Source organism: Leuresthes tenuis, unplaced genomic scaffold (assembly GCF_036924035.1).
Source record: "Leuresthes tenuis unplaced genomic scaffold, fLeuTen1.0.hap1 SCAF_6, whole genome shotgun sequence".
NCBI lineage: Eukaryota > Metazoa > Chordata > Actinopteri > Atheriniformes > Atherinopsidae > Leuresthes > Leuresthes tenuis.
In genome coordinates, this window is record NW_027325360.1 from 32,884,635 (window position 1) to 32,900,394 (window position 15,760).

Here is a 15,760-nt window from a genome sequence, read left to right on the forward strand (position 1 = left end):
ATGAGAAAGGGTGAGAATGCCCGACTATACATCATCAAATGCGGGAGTGGAGTTGTTCGGCTGTGAGTAGGTGTGAATCTCCGGCCATTATTGCTGAAAAATGTGTTAGAAAAGGTAAAAATGCCGGTCCATACATCATCAAAAAGCGAGAGAGGTTGTGTTCGGCTGCAAGTAGGTGTGAATGTCCAGCCATAATTACTCACAAACGGGTAAGAAAAAGGTAGTATTGCCAGACCATATATGATCAAAACAGGGAGCGGAGGTGGTTCAGCTGCAAGAAGGTTTGAATGTCGGACTAAAGTTCAAATATATTAAAGAAAGCGGGAGGAGAGGTCTTCGGATGAGAGTGGTTGAAAATTTCCGACCATAATGTATAAAATGCGGTGAAAAAAAGGTGTGATAGAACACTAAAAGGTGGAGCGGAAGTGTTCGGCTGCAAGAAGGTGTGAATGTCCGACTATATTTGGTGAAAAGCAGGTGAAGCAAGGTCTGAATGCCCAACCTTACATCATCAAAAGCGAGATCAGAGGTGTTTGGCTGCAAGAAGGCCATAGTTTGCCAAAAGCGGGTAAGGTGCGAATGTCCGACTAAATATCAACAAAATTTGGGGCAGAGGTCTTCGGATGCAAGTGGGTGTGAATATCCAACCCTACAAGTATGGTGGAGAGGAAGCTGTGAATAGCCGACCATAGTTTGGAAAAAGCGGGTAAGAAAAGGTTTGAATACCCGAACATACACCATCAAAAGAGGGAGCGGAGGTGTTCCGCTGTACGAAGGTGTGAATGTCCGACCATAGTTGGTAAAAAGCGGGTAAGAAAAGGTTAAAATATCCGACTGTACACAATCAATCGCGGGAGCGGATGTGTTCGGCTACAAGAAGGTGTGAAAGTCCGACCATGGTTTGTAAAAAGCGGGTAAGAAAAGGTTCGAATACCCGAATATATACCATCAAAAGCGGAAGCGGGGGTGTTCGGCTGGAAGAAGGTGTGAACGTCCGACCATAGTTTGTAAAAAGCAGTTAAGAAAAGGTTTGAATATCCAACCGAACATAATCAAAAGCGGGAGCAGAGCTGTTCGACTGCAAGTAGGTGTGAATGTCAGATCATAATTGCTGAAAAATGTGATAGAAAAGACTAGAATGCCGGACAATACATCATCAAAAGCGGGAGAGGTGGTTTTTCGGCTGCAAGTAGGTGTGAATGTCCAGCCATAATTACTCACAAACGGGGGAAGAAAAGGTAGTATTTCCAGACCACACATGATCAAAACAGGGAATGGAGGTGGTTCAGCTGCAAGGTGTGAATGTCTGACTAAAGTTTGTAAAAACCGTGTAAGACAAGGGGCGAATGCCCGACAATGTATGATCAAAAGAGGGAGCGGAGGTTTTCGGCTGCAAGGTCTGAATGTCCAACCATAATTTGTAAAAATCGGGGAAGAAAAGGCTCGAAAGCCCGACTATACACCATCAAAAGTGGGAGCGGAGGTGTTCAGCTGCAAGACGGTCTGAATGTTCGACCAATAATTACTGAAAAATGGGTAAGAAAAGGTGTGAATGCCAAATCATACATCATCAAAAGCAGGAGCGGATGTGTTCGGCTACAACAAGGTTTGAATGTCCAACCATAGTAAGTAATAGGTGGGTAAGAAAAGGCTCGAATGCCCGACTATACACCATCAAAAGCGGAAGTGGAGGTGTTCGGCTGCAAGACGGTGTGAACGTCCGACCAAAGTTTGTAAAAAGCATTAAGAAAATGTTAGAATATCCAACCAAACATAATCAAAAGCGGGAGCAGAGCTGTTCGACTGCAAGTAGGTGTGAATATCAGATCATAATTTGCTAAAAGCTGATGAGAAAGGGTGAGAATGCCCGACTATACACTGTCAAATGTGGGAGCGGAGGTGTTCGTCTGTGAGTAGGTGTGAATGTCCGACCATAATTGCTGAAAAATGTGTTAGAAAAGGTAAGAATGCCGGACCATATATCATCAAAAGCGGGAGAGGTTGTGTTCGGCTGCAAGAAGGTGTGAATGTCCAGCCATAATTACTCACAAACGGGTAAGAAAAGGTACTATTGCCAGACCATATATGATTAAAACAGGAAGCGGAGGTGGTTCAGCTGCAAGAAGGTTTGAATGTCCGACTAAAGTTTGTAAAAAGCGGGTAAGACAAGGTGTGAATGCTCGACAATGTATGATCAAAAGAGGTGCTGAGGTTTTCGGCTGCAAGAAAGTTTGAATGTCCACCCATAATTACTGAAAAATGGGTAAGAAAAGGTGCGAAAGCCCAACCGCACATGATCATAAGTGGATTAGAAGGTGTTCGACTGCAAGTAGGTGTGAATGTAAGATCATAATTTGTAAAAAGCGGGTAAGAAAAGGTAAGAATGCCCAACCATAAATTATCAAAAGCGGCAGCAGAGTTTCGGCTGGTATTTATCAATGTCTAGATAGATTTCAACAAAAAACAACGTTGTACTTTGCAGTAAAAGAAAGTGCAAATCAAAAGTTTTAGGAATCCGAGAATAAGCTTATTTTCATGAGTTCTGCACGATTTCGGATTTTATGTATAAAATGAATTTCTTCACGCAAACTAAGTTAACACTGCTTTGTCCTTCATATGTACCCATTTCTACATATATTTCAAGCATATACTTCCTCATATTACCCTGAATGAGAAAGAACCACACTTGTGATTAAGCCATACCTCCCTTTTGAGGAGTTCTGCATGATTTGGGATTTTATCTATAAAATTAATTCCTTCACTCAAACTATGTTAAAACGGCTTTTACCTTCATATTTATCAATGTCTCGATAGATTTAAACAAAAAAACAACGTTGTACTTTGCAATAAAAGAAAGAGCAAATCAAAAGTTTTAGGAATCCGAGAATAAGCTTATTTTCATGAGTTCTGCACGATTTTGGATTTTATGTATAAAATGAATTCATTCACTCAAACCAAGTTAAAACTGCTTTTTACTTCATATTTATCAATGTCTAGATCGACTTCAACAAAGAACAACATTGTATTTTGCAGTAGAAGAAAGAGCAAAACTGAAGGATCAGGAATCCGAGAATAAGCTTCTTTTCATACGTTCTGCATGATTTGGGATTTTATGTATAAAATGAATTCCTTCACTCAAACTAAGTTAACACTGCTTTGTCCTTCATATGTACCCATTTCTACATATATTTCAAGCATAAACTTCCTCATACTACCCTGAATGAGAAAGAGCCACACTTGTGATTAAGCCATACGCCCCTTTTGAGGAGTTTTGCATGATTTGGGATTTTATCTATAAAATCAATTCCTTCACTCAAACTATGTTAAAACGGCTTTTACCTTCATATTTATCAATGTCTCGATAGATTTAAACAAAAAAACAACGTTGTACTTTGCAGTAAAAGAAAGAGCCAATCAAAAGTTTTAGGAATCCGAGAGTAAGCTTATTTTCATGAGTTCTGCACGATTTCGGATTTTATGTATAAAATGAATTCATTCACTCAAACCAAGTTAAAACTGCTTTTTCCTTCATATTTATCAATGTCTAGATCGACTTCAACAAAGAACAACATTGTATTTTGCAGTAGAAGAAAGAGCAACACTGAAGGATCAGGAATCCGAGAATAAGCTTATTTTCTTATGGGCAAGTGGGAACTGCTTTGTCCTTCATATTTATCAATGTGTAGATTGCTCTTTCTCTCTTTTGATCATACATTGTCGGACATTCGCACCTTTTCTTACCCGCTTTTTACAAACCATGGTCGGACTGTCACACCTTCTTGTAGCCGAACACATCCGCTCCCGCTATTGATTGTGTACAGTCGGGTATTTTAACCTTTTCTTACCCGCTTTTTACAAAGTATGGTTGGACATTCACACCTTCGTACCTCCGCTCCCTCTTTTGATGGTGTATGTTCGGGCATTCAAACCTTTTCTTACCCGGTTTTTCCAAACTATGGTCGGCTATTCACAGCTTCCTCTCCACCATACTTGTATGGTGGGATATTCACACCCACTTGCATCCGAAGACCTCCGCCCCAAATTTCGTTGATATTCGCAAACACCTCTGATCTCGTTTTTGATGATGTAAGGTTGGGCATTCAGACCTTGCTTCACCTGCTTTTCACCAAATATAGTCGAACAGTCACACCTTCTTGCAGCCGAACACTTCTACTCCACCTTTTAGTGTTCTATGGGGTATTCACACCTTTTTTTTCACCGCATTTTATTGATTATGGTTGGAAATTCTCACCCACTCTTATCCGAAGACCTCTCCTCCTGCTTTTGTTAATATATAGTTGGGCATTCAAACCTTTTCTTACCCGCTTTTTACAAATTATGGTGGAACATTCACACCTACTTGCAGCCGAACACCTCCGCTCCCGCTTTTGATGGTGTATAGTCGGGCTTTTGAGCCTTTTCTTCCCCGGTTTTTACAAATTATGATTGTACATTCAGACCTTTCAGCCGAAAACATCCGCTCCCTCATTTGATCATACATTGTCAGGCATTCGCACCTTTTCTTACCCGCTTTTTATAAACTTTAGTCAGACATTCACACCTTGCAGCTGAACCACCTCCGCTCCCTGTTTTGATAATGTATGGTCTGGCAATACTACCTTTTCTTACCGGTTTGTGAGTAATTATGGCTGGACATTCACACCTACTTGCAGCCGAACACCACTTTTCCCGCTTTTGATGATGTATGGTCCGGCATTCTAGTCTTTTCTAACACATTTTTCAGCAATTATGGTTTGACATTCACACCTACTCACAGCCGAACACTTCCGCTCCCGCATTTGATGGTGTATAGTCGGGCATTCTCACCCTTTCTCATCAGCTTTTTGCAAATTATGATCTGACATTCACACCTACTTGCAGTCGAACAGCTCTGCTCCCGCTTTTGATTATGTTTGGTTGGATATTCGAAACTTTTCTTCACTGCTTTTTACAAACTTTGGTCGGACGTTCACACCTTCTTGCAGCCGAACACCTCCGCTTCCGCTTTTGATGGTATATATTCGGGCATTCGAACCTTTTCTTACCCGCTTTTTACAAACCATGGTCCCGACTTTCACACCTTCTTGTAGCCGAACAACTCCGCTCCCGCTATTGATTGTGTACAGTCGGGTATTTTAACCTTTTCTTACCCGCTTTTTACCAACTATTGTTGGACATTCACACCGTCTTACAGCGGAACACCTCCGCTCCCTCTTTTGATGGTGTATGTTCGGGCATTCGAACCTTTTCTTACCCGCATTTTACGAACTATGGTCGGACATTCAAACCTTCTTTTAGCCGAACACATCCACTCCTGCTTTTGATGATGTATGGTTGAGCATTCGCACCTTTTCTTACCCATTTTTTACAAACTATGGTCGGACATTCACACCTTCTTGCAGCTGAACACCTCCTCTCCCGCTTTTGATGATGTATATTCGGGCTTTCGAGCCTTTTCTTCCCCGGTTTTTACAAAATTATTGTTGGACATTCAGACCTTCTTGCAGCCGAAAACCTCCGCTCCCTCTTTTGATCATACATTGTCGGGCATTCGCACCTTCTCTTACCCGCTTTTTACAAACCAGGGTCGGACTTTCACACCTTTTAGTAGCCGAACAACTCCGCTCCCGCTATTGATTGTGTACAGTCGGGTATTTTCACCTTTTCTTACCCGCTTTTTACCAACTATGGTCAGACATTCACACCTTCTTACAGTGGAACACCTCCGCTCCCTCTTTTGATGGTGTATGTTCGGGCATTCGAACCTTTTCTTACCCGCTTTTTACAAACTATGGTCGGACATTAAAACCTTCTTGTAGCCGAACACATCCACTCCTGCTTTTGATGATGGGTATTTAAACCTACTTGTTGCCCGCTTTTCATTAATTATGGGTGGACATACACACCTTGTCGCACCCAAACACCTCCGCTCCCTGTTAGGATCATGTATGGTTGGGCATTCGTACCTTTTCTTACCCATTTTGAAGTAATTATGGGTGGACATTCACACCTTCTTGCATTTGAACACCTCCTCTCCTGCTTATGATCATGTGCGGTTTGATATTCGAAAATTCTCTTCCATGTTTTCTAGCAATTATTGATGGACATTCAGACCTTCTTGCAGCTGAACACCTCCGCTCCAGCTGTTGATGGTGTATAGTCGGGCTTTCGAGCCTTTTCTTCCCAGATTTTTACAAAATATGGATGGACATTCAGACCTTGTTTCAGCCGAAAACCTCCGCTCCCTCTTTTGATCATACATTGTCGGGCATTCGCACCTTTTCTTACCCGCTTTTTACAAACCATGGTCGGACTTTCACACCTTTTAGTAGCGGACAACTCTGCTCCCGCTATTGATTGTGTACAATCGGGTATTTTAACCTTTTCTTACCTGCTTTTTGCCAACTATGGTCGGACATTCACACCTTCTTACAGCGGAACACCTCCGCTCCCTCCTTTGATGGTGTATGTTCGGGCATTCGAACCTTTTCTTACCCGCTTTTTACAAACTATGGTCAGACATTCACACCTTCTTGAAGCCGAACACTTCCGCTCTACCTTTTAGTGTTCTATGGGGTATTCACACCTTTTTTTTCACCGCATTTTATAGATTATGGTTGTAAATTCTCACCCACTCTTATCCGAAGACCTCTCCTCCTGCTTTGGTTAATATATAGTCGGGCATTCGAACCTTTTCTTACCCGCTTTTTACAATTTATGGTCGAACATTCACACCTACTTGCAGCCGAACACCTCCGCTCCCGCTTTTGATGGTGTATAGTCGGGCTTTCGAGCCTTTTCTTCCCCGGTTTTTACAAATTATGGTTGGACATTCAGACCTTGCAGCCGAAAACCTCCGCTCCCTCTTTTGATCATACATTGTCAGGCATTCGCACCTACTTGCAGCCGAATACTTCCGCTCCACCTTTTAGTGATGTATGGTTGGCATTTGCACCTTTTCTTACCCTTTCTTACCCTACTGATTGCTTAAGATTAAGTTGTTTTTTCTCAAACTACAACATTTTTTTAATTGTTGAAACTTGATTTGAAGTGGATAAATAAGGAGGACAAACAGTTTTAAGTCAGGCTGATAGAAGGAATTAATTTTATAGCAAAATCTGTATTTCGTCATATGTCGAGAGATGCTTATTGCTGAAGAAGTTCTTTCACATTCTACAAAGTACAACGTTGTTTATCGTTGAAACTTGATTAGACATGAATAAATATGAAGGACAAAGCAGTCTTAACTTGGTTAGAGTTAAGGAATTCGTTTTATAGGAGAATCCGAATTCGTGCATAACTCCTAAAATAGAGCTTATTTTCGGATTCCTGAAGAATGAGTCTGGTTCTTTCTCATAATACAAAGTTTGTTGTTTATTGTTGAAACTTCATCAGAAGTGAAGAAATAAATGAATGCCTATCAACAAATGTGGGATCTAAACTCTAGTGCTTCCTCTAAAATAATTTCCTTTCTCAATTCAGAAATGTGTGTGTGTAAGTCACAACACCCGTGACACCAAAACGGCTTTCTTTTCTCTCTTTTCTCTACACTCTGCACTGTGAGCACACACACCAAATCAGAAAGGCTTTTTTCTCTCTTTTCTACATTATGGACTGTGGGGACACAAAACTGCTCTCTCTTTTTTTTTTTGATTGTGTGCCAGGGCGTTGTCTCACGTATTAGATTATGCTTACGATACGAATGGGTTTATCAGTCACGTCAGAATCCATACATACTGATCCTCCCGTAATAAAATGGTCGGATCTTATCAAACACACTTTGTTTCTTGTGACAATCAAGTCAGCGAAACAGCGTATACACGTCAAGATACTGAATCAAGTTTGCCACAAGAACTCATAAGTTTGGCAGTATTGCTCTGCCGTCAGCAATCATACACCCATTTTATTTTCGTGAGACATGTGCAGGCACCTGTTCATCTACTGTTCTATCACTATGAATTAGTTTATCTATTATCAATAAGGATACTTCTACAACTACTATCAAAGTATGTCCAGACTTCTTATGTTGTCAGTTGCTATATATGAATAAGTGGGTAGCTACTGACAAGCATTAAGCATGTCACACAGCCCAAACATATAACATTTCAGGACACACCACACAGTTAACAACCCCAGTGAAGTGTCAAAGCCCAAACATGTAACATTCAACAGGACACTTACACAACACATTCAAACACACAGTCAGACAACATACAAGAACATATACCCCAGCCGGCATTGCTCCCTGCCTATTTTCCTACAGCTCACTATGTGTGCGCACACCTTTATTCACAAACTCTTCAACTTATACTCTTTTACCAAAGCTGCTACAGCTCGATTGGCCGAATACCCTTAGATCCTATTTCGGTGAATTTGACATCTGCCTTACATGTAACAGATTAGCGGTTTAGCAGTTTTAATTTAGTTTGAGTGAAGGAATTCATTTTATAGCAAAATCCGAAATCGTGAAGAACTCATGAAAGTAAGCTTATTCTCGGATTCCTGAAACTTTAGATTTGCTCTTTCTTTTACTGCAAAGTACAACGTTGTTTTTTTTGTTTAAATCTTTCTAGATATGGTAAATATGAAGGACAAAGCAGTTTTCACATAGTTTGAGTGAAGGAATTCATTTTATAGATAAAATCCCAAGAGTCTGCTGAGAAAAGAGAGTGAATGCGAAGTAGACTTTAACACGGCTCTGGGAGCGAGCCGAGTGTGGGCTAACCGGGAGAATTGCTTGAAAGAAACGCGACACCGAATGAGCGGTCAGAACAAAGCCTCAATACGGTGTTCCTGTGGTGTTTTTGTTGCTGCCTTGTCGATTGCACAGGGGCAAGCGTTTCAACCAAGCAACGCTCACCATGGGGAAGGTGGCGATGGCAACTAGCCTGATGCCCTGCTCCCGCAGTGACGGATAATCGTACTCTGGTTTCTCTTCATAACATACAAGTCTTTCGCCTTTTACTAAAGACTTTCGTGGAGAGCAGCACTAATGAGTTGTTTCTATTTTTGGCAGGCTTTACCTTTGCGGGTGAATCCCTTTCTGTCTGTGCAAAAGAAATCTTGTTACTGTGCAGAGTGACTTCTCTGAGTAGAGTCGCCTTACTTGTTGCGATTGTGCCGATGTTCGAAGCTGGAGTGCAAAGTTGTTGCTTGAATGGTGCTTGCTGGAGCATGCGGGAGTGCAAAGTTATACCATTTAAAAGGGCTGAAGAGTGCTCAGTGCAGCAGGTGGGCGGAGGTGCAACGTGACACTCTGGCCACCTATGGCCATAAAAAGAACACTGCTACAAGTGCGCATTGTGCCAGCAAGGGCCCTCGGACCTGAAACAGTGGACAGTTATCGCTTCTCGGCCTTTTGGCTAAGATCAAGTGTAGTATCTGTTCTTATCAGTTTAATATGTCCTCTATACGAGGACTACATATTAAATGGATTTTTAAGAATAGGAGTTGAAAAAGAAGCTTGCTCCGTTCACTCCAAGCATCGACCCAGTACTGCAGTGCCGCTGGGAACGGTGCGCTCTTCTCTGCTCTTGTGAAAAAGCAAACAGCGGTGCAGGATGGAAGTTTCAGGGAGCCCAAGATGAAACTTTCTTTTAATCTGCTGAGAAAAGAGAGTGAATGCGAAGTAGACTTTAACAAAGCTCTGGGAGCGAGCCGAGTGTGGGCTAACCGGGAGAATTGCTTGAAAGAAACGCGACACCGAATGAGTGGTCAGAACAAAGCCTCAATACGGTGTTCCCGTGGTGTTTGTGGCTGCCTTGTCTTTTGCACAGAGTAAAAGACAAGGCAGCCATCGAATAGGGCCCGATTGTTCCTACTTGGTCAGCCGAGGAGCAAGGGGGGGGAGCAAGCGTCTCAACCAAGCAAATCTCACCAAGTAGGAACAATCGGGCCCTATTCGATGGCTGCAACACCTGAAAGAGATATTGATGCGAGACCCGATTAAAAGCTTTTTCAAAGTCTAAATTTAAGATGACAAGCCGGGTGTTTCTGTCTCTAGCGTAATCAATGATGTCTCGAATCAGTACGAGGCTGTCGGTGAGTTGTCTCTCTGAGATGGCACAAGCCTGGTCTGGGTGAATTACCTCCTCTAAAACAGAGGACATCCGTGTCGTTAAAACCTTGCTAAAAAGTTTACAGTCAAAGTTTAAAAGTGTGATGGGCCTCCAATTCTTTAGGTCAGTCTTATCATTTTTATCAGAAGTGAAGAAATAAATGAATGCCTATCAACAAATGTGGGATCTAAACTCTAGTGCTTCCTCTAAAATAATTTCCTTTCTCAATTTAGAAATGTGTGTGTGTAAGTCACAACACACGTGACACCAAAACGGCTTTCTTTTCTCTACACTCTGCACTATGAGCACACACACCAAATCAGAAAGGCTTTTTTCTCTCTTTTCTACATTATGGACTGTGGGGACACAAAACCGCTCTCTCTTTTTTTTTTTATCGTGTGCCAGGGCGTTGTTTCACGTATAAGATTGTGCTTAAGATACGAATGGGTTTATCAGTCACATCAGAATCCATACATACTGATCCTCCCGTAATAAAATGGTCGGATCTTATCAAACACACTTTGTTTCTTGTGACAATCAAGTCAGCGAAACAGCGTATACACGTCAAGACACTGAATCAAGTTTGCCACAAGAACTCATAAGTTTGGCAGTATTGCTCTGCCGTCAGCAATCATACATCCATTTTATTTTCGTGAGACATGTGCAGGCACCTGTTCATCTACTGTTCTATCACTATGAATTAGTTTATCTATTATCAATAAGGATACTTCTACAACTACTCTATCAAAGTATGTCCGGACTTCTTACGTTGTCAGTTGCTATATATGAATAAGTGGGTAGCTACTGACAAGCATTAAGCATGTCACACAGCCCAAACATATAACATTTCAGGACACACCACACAGTTAACAACCACAGTGAAGCGTGTCAAAGCCCAAACATGTAACATTCAACAGGACACTTACACAACACATTCAAATCAAACAGTCAGACAACATACAAGAACATATACCCCAGCCGGCATTGCTCCCTGCCTATTTTCCTACAGCTCACTATGTGTGCGCACACCTTTATTCACAAACTCTTCAACTTATACTCTTTTACCGAAGCTGCTACAGCTCGATTGGCCGAATACCGAATAATCCTAATTCGGTGAATTTGACATCTGCCTTACATGTAACAGATTAGCGGTTTAGCAGTTTTAATTTAGTTTGAGTGAAGGAATTCATTTTATAGCAAAATCCGAAATCGTGAAGAACTCATGAAAGTAAGCTTATTCTCGGATTCCTGAAACTTTAGATTTGCTATTTCTTTTACTGCAAAGTACAACGTTGGTTTTTTTGTTTAAATCTTTCAAGACATGGTAAATATGAAGGACAAAGCAGTTTTAACATAGTTTGAGTGAAGGAATTCATTTTATTGATAAAATCCCAAGAGTCTGCTGAGAAAAGAGAGTGAATGCGAAGTAGACTTTAACACGGCTCTGGGAGCGAGCCGAGTGCGGGCTAACCGGGAGAATTGCTTGAAAGAAACGCGACACCGAATGAGCGGTCAGAACAAAGCCTCAATACGGTTTTCCCGTGGTGTTTTTGTTGCTGCCTTGTCTTTTGCACAGAGTAAAAGACAAGGCAGCCATCGAATAGGGCCCGATTGTTCCTACTTGGTCAGCCGAGGAGCAAGGGGGGGGGGTTACACTGAGTGGCATCTGGTGGGCGGGGCTCTTTGGGTATGTAGGCTGCCCAGAGGGCCACGCTCCCAGTTCTACAAGTTTGGCTGCCCCTCAATTTTAATTGCTCACTATTAGAAAATATTGAAGAGCCAGAAGGGTGAGGGGAGGGGTCTTCTTCGCACACCCCTGCTTCCTGGTTGCTGCTCGGGGCGGGAGGGGCCAGGAGGATTAATTAATTGTTCTGCTGGTTTGGGGTCTGTGGTGGCTGGGGGGCTGCTGGCCCCCTGGTGTGCCCGCTGCACTACACCCCAGCGGAGTCGAGGGAGGGAGGACGTGTGGATGTATGGGACATGAAAGTGTGTGTGGTAATGATTGGGCCTGGATCTTGGACTTGCTGTCGCCTGGCCTGCCTGTGCTTCTCCCGATGGGGGGGGGTGGCGTGGCCTCTCTCCGCTGCTCGCGACTTCACCCACCTGTGGGCACGTCTTGACTCCCAGGGCACTTGGCCAGGGGTGCTGGGGCAGGCGCTGACCCACTGTGTGGCTGTCTGGGGCGCTTGGCCCTCCTGGGTATTGGGTGGGGCCTCTGCCGGGGGGTTTGGGGGCGCTCGGGCTCCTGGGGCCCGGATCCAGTGCACGGCCCATGTCTGGGCGGCTGGGGCCTGGCGACGTCGGTGGGCTGTTGCCCCTGGCTCCCGGAGGGCCTCTGCCCTATGCTTATGGGGGCTCTTTCCGGGGGCTTCCTCTGCAGTCTTCTGGGTGGATGCGTGGTTGCCCCTGCGGTGGGCTTCCTGGGTTCTGTGCTCTGTGGGGGCTGCTGGTGGCCTGGGTCTTGTGGCCCTCTCTGCCTGCTTCTGATTGCTTGGGGGGGCTGTGGATTGTGGCCCTATACGCTTATACACTCATAACTAAGCACGGTTATCATGTAGGTCCTGTGCCATGGGTGTTGCATGTTCTCACACACACACAACCACATTAATTAGTCCAGTAGCATGGTCGCTAAGCAGTTGATGTATTATCATGTCGTCTCAGGTCATCTATATCCACAGCTGTGTTGTATGCGATGTATGTTCTGTTTTTCTCTTCTTTCCTCTTCTTCTTTCCTTGTCCCCCGGTCCGGTTCAGTTCTATTACATGTCATATATTGAAAACAGAAATAAATAAATGGGCATCAAGGGGAGCTTTACATTTATAAAACTTCCCTTGGCAAAGCAAATCTGTTTGGCATCAAAGGTATTCAGACTACAATTCTGCTGCCATAATGCTGAACACGATAAGGGGAAAAAAAAAAAAAAGTAAAGAAGACAGTTCTGCCGAAAGCCAGGGACTAGACCTGTTCTAAGTTCTGTACTTTTTAAAAGGGAGCCAACACAGGACAGGAGGGCCTGATGTCCACCAGGCTCGGGGCACTGCAGCGACCATATTCTGGGAGCTACTGTACCCCCAGAAGGTACCCATCCCGCCCCACCCCACTCAACCCAACCCCACTCCGGAGGACCTCTACAAAAAACAAACAAACAACAACAAAAAACAAACAAACAAACCAACCGGTCACACCAGTTGCAGCAGCCCGGGCCTGAGACCCACCATCACCCAGGCCCCCCCAGGCCCCCCCTCAACAGGTGCGCTCTTGTGAAAAAGCAAACAGCGGCAGCAACAAAAACACAACGGGAACACCGTATTGAGGCTTTGTTCTGACCGCTCATTTGGTATGGCGTTTCTTTCAAGCAATTCTCCCGGTTAGCCCGCACTCGGCTCTCTCCCAGAGCCGTGTTAAAGTCTACTTCGCATTCACTCTCTTTTCTCAGCAGACTAAAAGAAAGTTTCATCTTGGGCTCCCTCAAACTTGCATCCTGCACCGCTGTTTGCTTTTTCACAAGAGTAGAGAAGAGCGCACCGTTCCCAGCGGCACTGCAGTACGGGGTCAATGCTTGGAGTGAACGGAGCAAGCTACTTTTTCAACTCCTATTGCTAAAAATCCATTTAATATGTAGTCCTCGTATAGAGGACATATCAGATATTAAACTGATAAGAACAGATACTACACTTGATCTTAGCCAAAAGGCCGAGAAGCGAAAACTGTCCACTGGTTCATGTCCGAGGGCCCTTCCTGGCACAATGCGCACTTGTCCGCTAACACCCCTGTTCTTTTTATGGCCATAGGTGGCCAGAGTGTCACTTTGCACCTCCGCCCACCTGCTGCACTGAGCACTCTTCAGCCCTTTTAAATGGTATAACTTTGCACTCCCGCACGCTCCAGCAAGCACCATTCAAGCAACAACTTTGCACTCCAGCTTCGAACATCGGCACAGTCGCAACAAGTAAGGCGACTCTACTCAGAGAAGTCACTCTGCTCAGTAACAAGATTTCTTTTGCACAGACAGAAAGGGCTTCACCCGCAAAGGTAAAGCCTGCCAAAAATAGAAACAACTCATTAGTGCTGCTCTCCACAGAAGTCTTTAGTAAAAGTCGAAAGACTTGTACGTTATGAAGAGAAACCAGAGTACGATTATCCGTCACTGCGGGAGCAGGGCATCAGGCTAGTTGGTATAGCCACCTTCCCCATGGTGAGCTTTGCTTGGTTGAGACGCTTGCCCCCCCCCCCCCCCCTTGCTCCTCGGCTGACCGAGTAGGAACAATCGGGCCCTATTCGATGGCTGCCTTGTCTTTTACTCTGTGCAAAAGACAAGGCAGCAACAAAAACACCGCGGGAAAACCGTATTGAGGCTTTGTTCTGACCGCTCATTCGGTGTCGCGTTTCTTTCAAGCAATTCTCCCGGTTAGCCCGCACTCGGCTCGCTCCCAGAGCCGTGTTAAAGTCTACTTCGCATTCACTCTCTTTTCTCAGCAGACTCTTGGGATTTTATCAATAAAATGAATTCCTTCACTCAAACTATGTTAAAACTGCTTTGTCCTTCATATTTACCATGTCTTGAAAGATTTAAACCAAAAAAACCAACGTTGTACTTTGCAGTAAAAGAAATAGCAAATCTAAAGTTTCAGGAATCAGAGAATAAGCTTACTTTCATGAGTTCTTCACGATTTCGGATTTTGCTATAAAATGAATTCCTTCACTCAAACTAAATTAAAACTGCTAAACCGCTAATCTGTTACATGTAAGGCAGATGTCAAATTCACCGAATTAGGATTATTTGGTATTCGGCCAATCGAGCTGTAGCAGCTTCGGTAAAAGAGTATAAGTTGAAGAGTTTGTGAATAAAGGTGTGCGCACACATAGTGAGCTGTAGGAAAATAGGCAGGGAGCAATGCCGGCTGGGGTATATGTTCTTGTATGTTGTCTGACTGTTTGATTTGAATGTGTTGTGTAAGTGTCCTGTTGAATGTTACATGTTTGGGCTTTGACACGCTTCACTGTGGTTGTTAACTGTGTGGTGTGTCCTGAAATGTTATATGTTTGGGCTGTGTGACATGCTTAATGCTTGTCAGTAGCTACCCACTTATTCATATATAGCAACTGACAACGTAAGAAGTCCGGACATACTTTGATAGAGTAGTTGTAGAAGTATCCTTATTGATAATAGATAAACTAATTCATAGTGATAGAACAGTAGATGAACAGGTGCCTGCACATGTCTCACGAAAATAAAATGGATGTATGATTGCTGACGGCAGAGCAATACTGCCAAACTTATGAGTTCTTGTGGCAAACTTGATTCAGTGTCTTGACGTGTATACGCTGTTTTGCTGACTTGATTGTCACAAGAAACAAAGTGTGTTTGATAAGATCCGACCATTTTATTACGGGAGGATCAGTATGTATGGATTCTGATGTGACTGATAAACCCGTTCGTATCTTAAGCACAATCTAATACGTGAGACAACGCCCTGGCACACGATAAAAAAAAAAAAGAGAGAGCGGTTTTGTGTCCCCACAGTCCATAATGTAGAAAAGAGAGAAAAAAGCCTTTCTGATTTGGTGTGTGTGCTCACAGTGCAGAGTGTAGAGAAAAGAGAGAAAAGAAAGCCGTTTTGGTGTCACGGGTGTTGTGACTTACACACACACATTTCTGAATTGAGAAAGGAAATTATTTTAGAGGAAGCACTAGAGTTTA

General features: G+C 43.4%; 4 non-coding genes across 4 annotated transcripts; 2 read left to right on the plus strand and 2 right to left on the minus strand.

Annotated features, from left to right (window-relative positions):
* Positions 1-8,920: 8,920 nt before the first annotated feature.
* LOC140310751 (U5 spliceosomal RNA) lies at positions 8,921-9,034 on the plus strand. The gene has a single exon (XR_011916793.1). It is a non-coding gene; the product is annotated as a U5 spliceosomal RNA (small nuclear RNA).
* A 308-nt stretch (positions 9,035-9,342) lies between these two features.
* Positions 9,343-9,526, plus strand: LOC140310372 (U2 spliceosomal RNA). The gene has a single exon (XR_011916450.1). It is a non-coding gene; the product is annotated as a U2 spliceosomal RNA (small nuclear RNA).
* Positions 9,527-13,573: 4,047 nt separating this feature from the next.
* LOC140310481 (U2 spliceosomal RNA) lies at positions 13,574-13,764 on the minus strand. Its single transcript, XR_011916548.1, has one exon. It is a non-coding gene; the product is annotated as a U2 spliceosomal RNA (small nuclear RNA).
* Positions 13,765-14,080: 316 nt separating this feature from the next.
* On the minus strand, positions 14,081-14,194 carry LOC140310758 (U5 spliceosomal RNA). The gene has a single exon (XR_011916800.1). It is a non-coding gene; the product is annotated as a U5 spliceosomal RNA (small nuclear RNA).
* Positions 14,195-15,760: the final 1,566 nt, after the last annotated feature.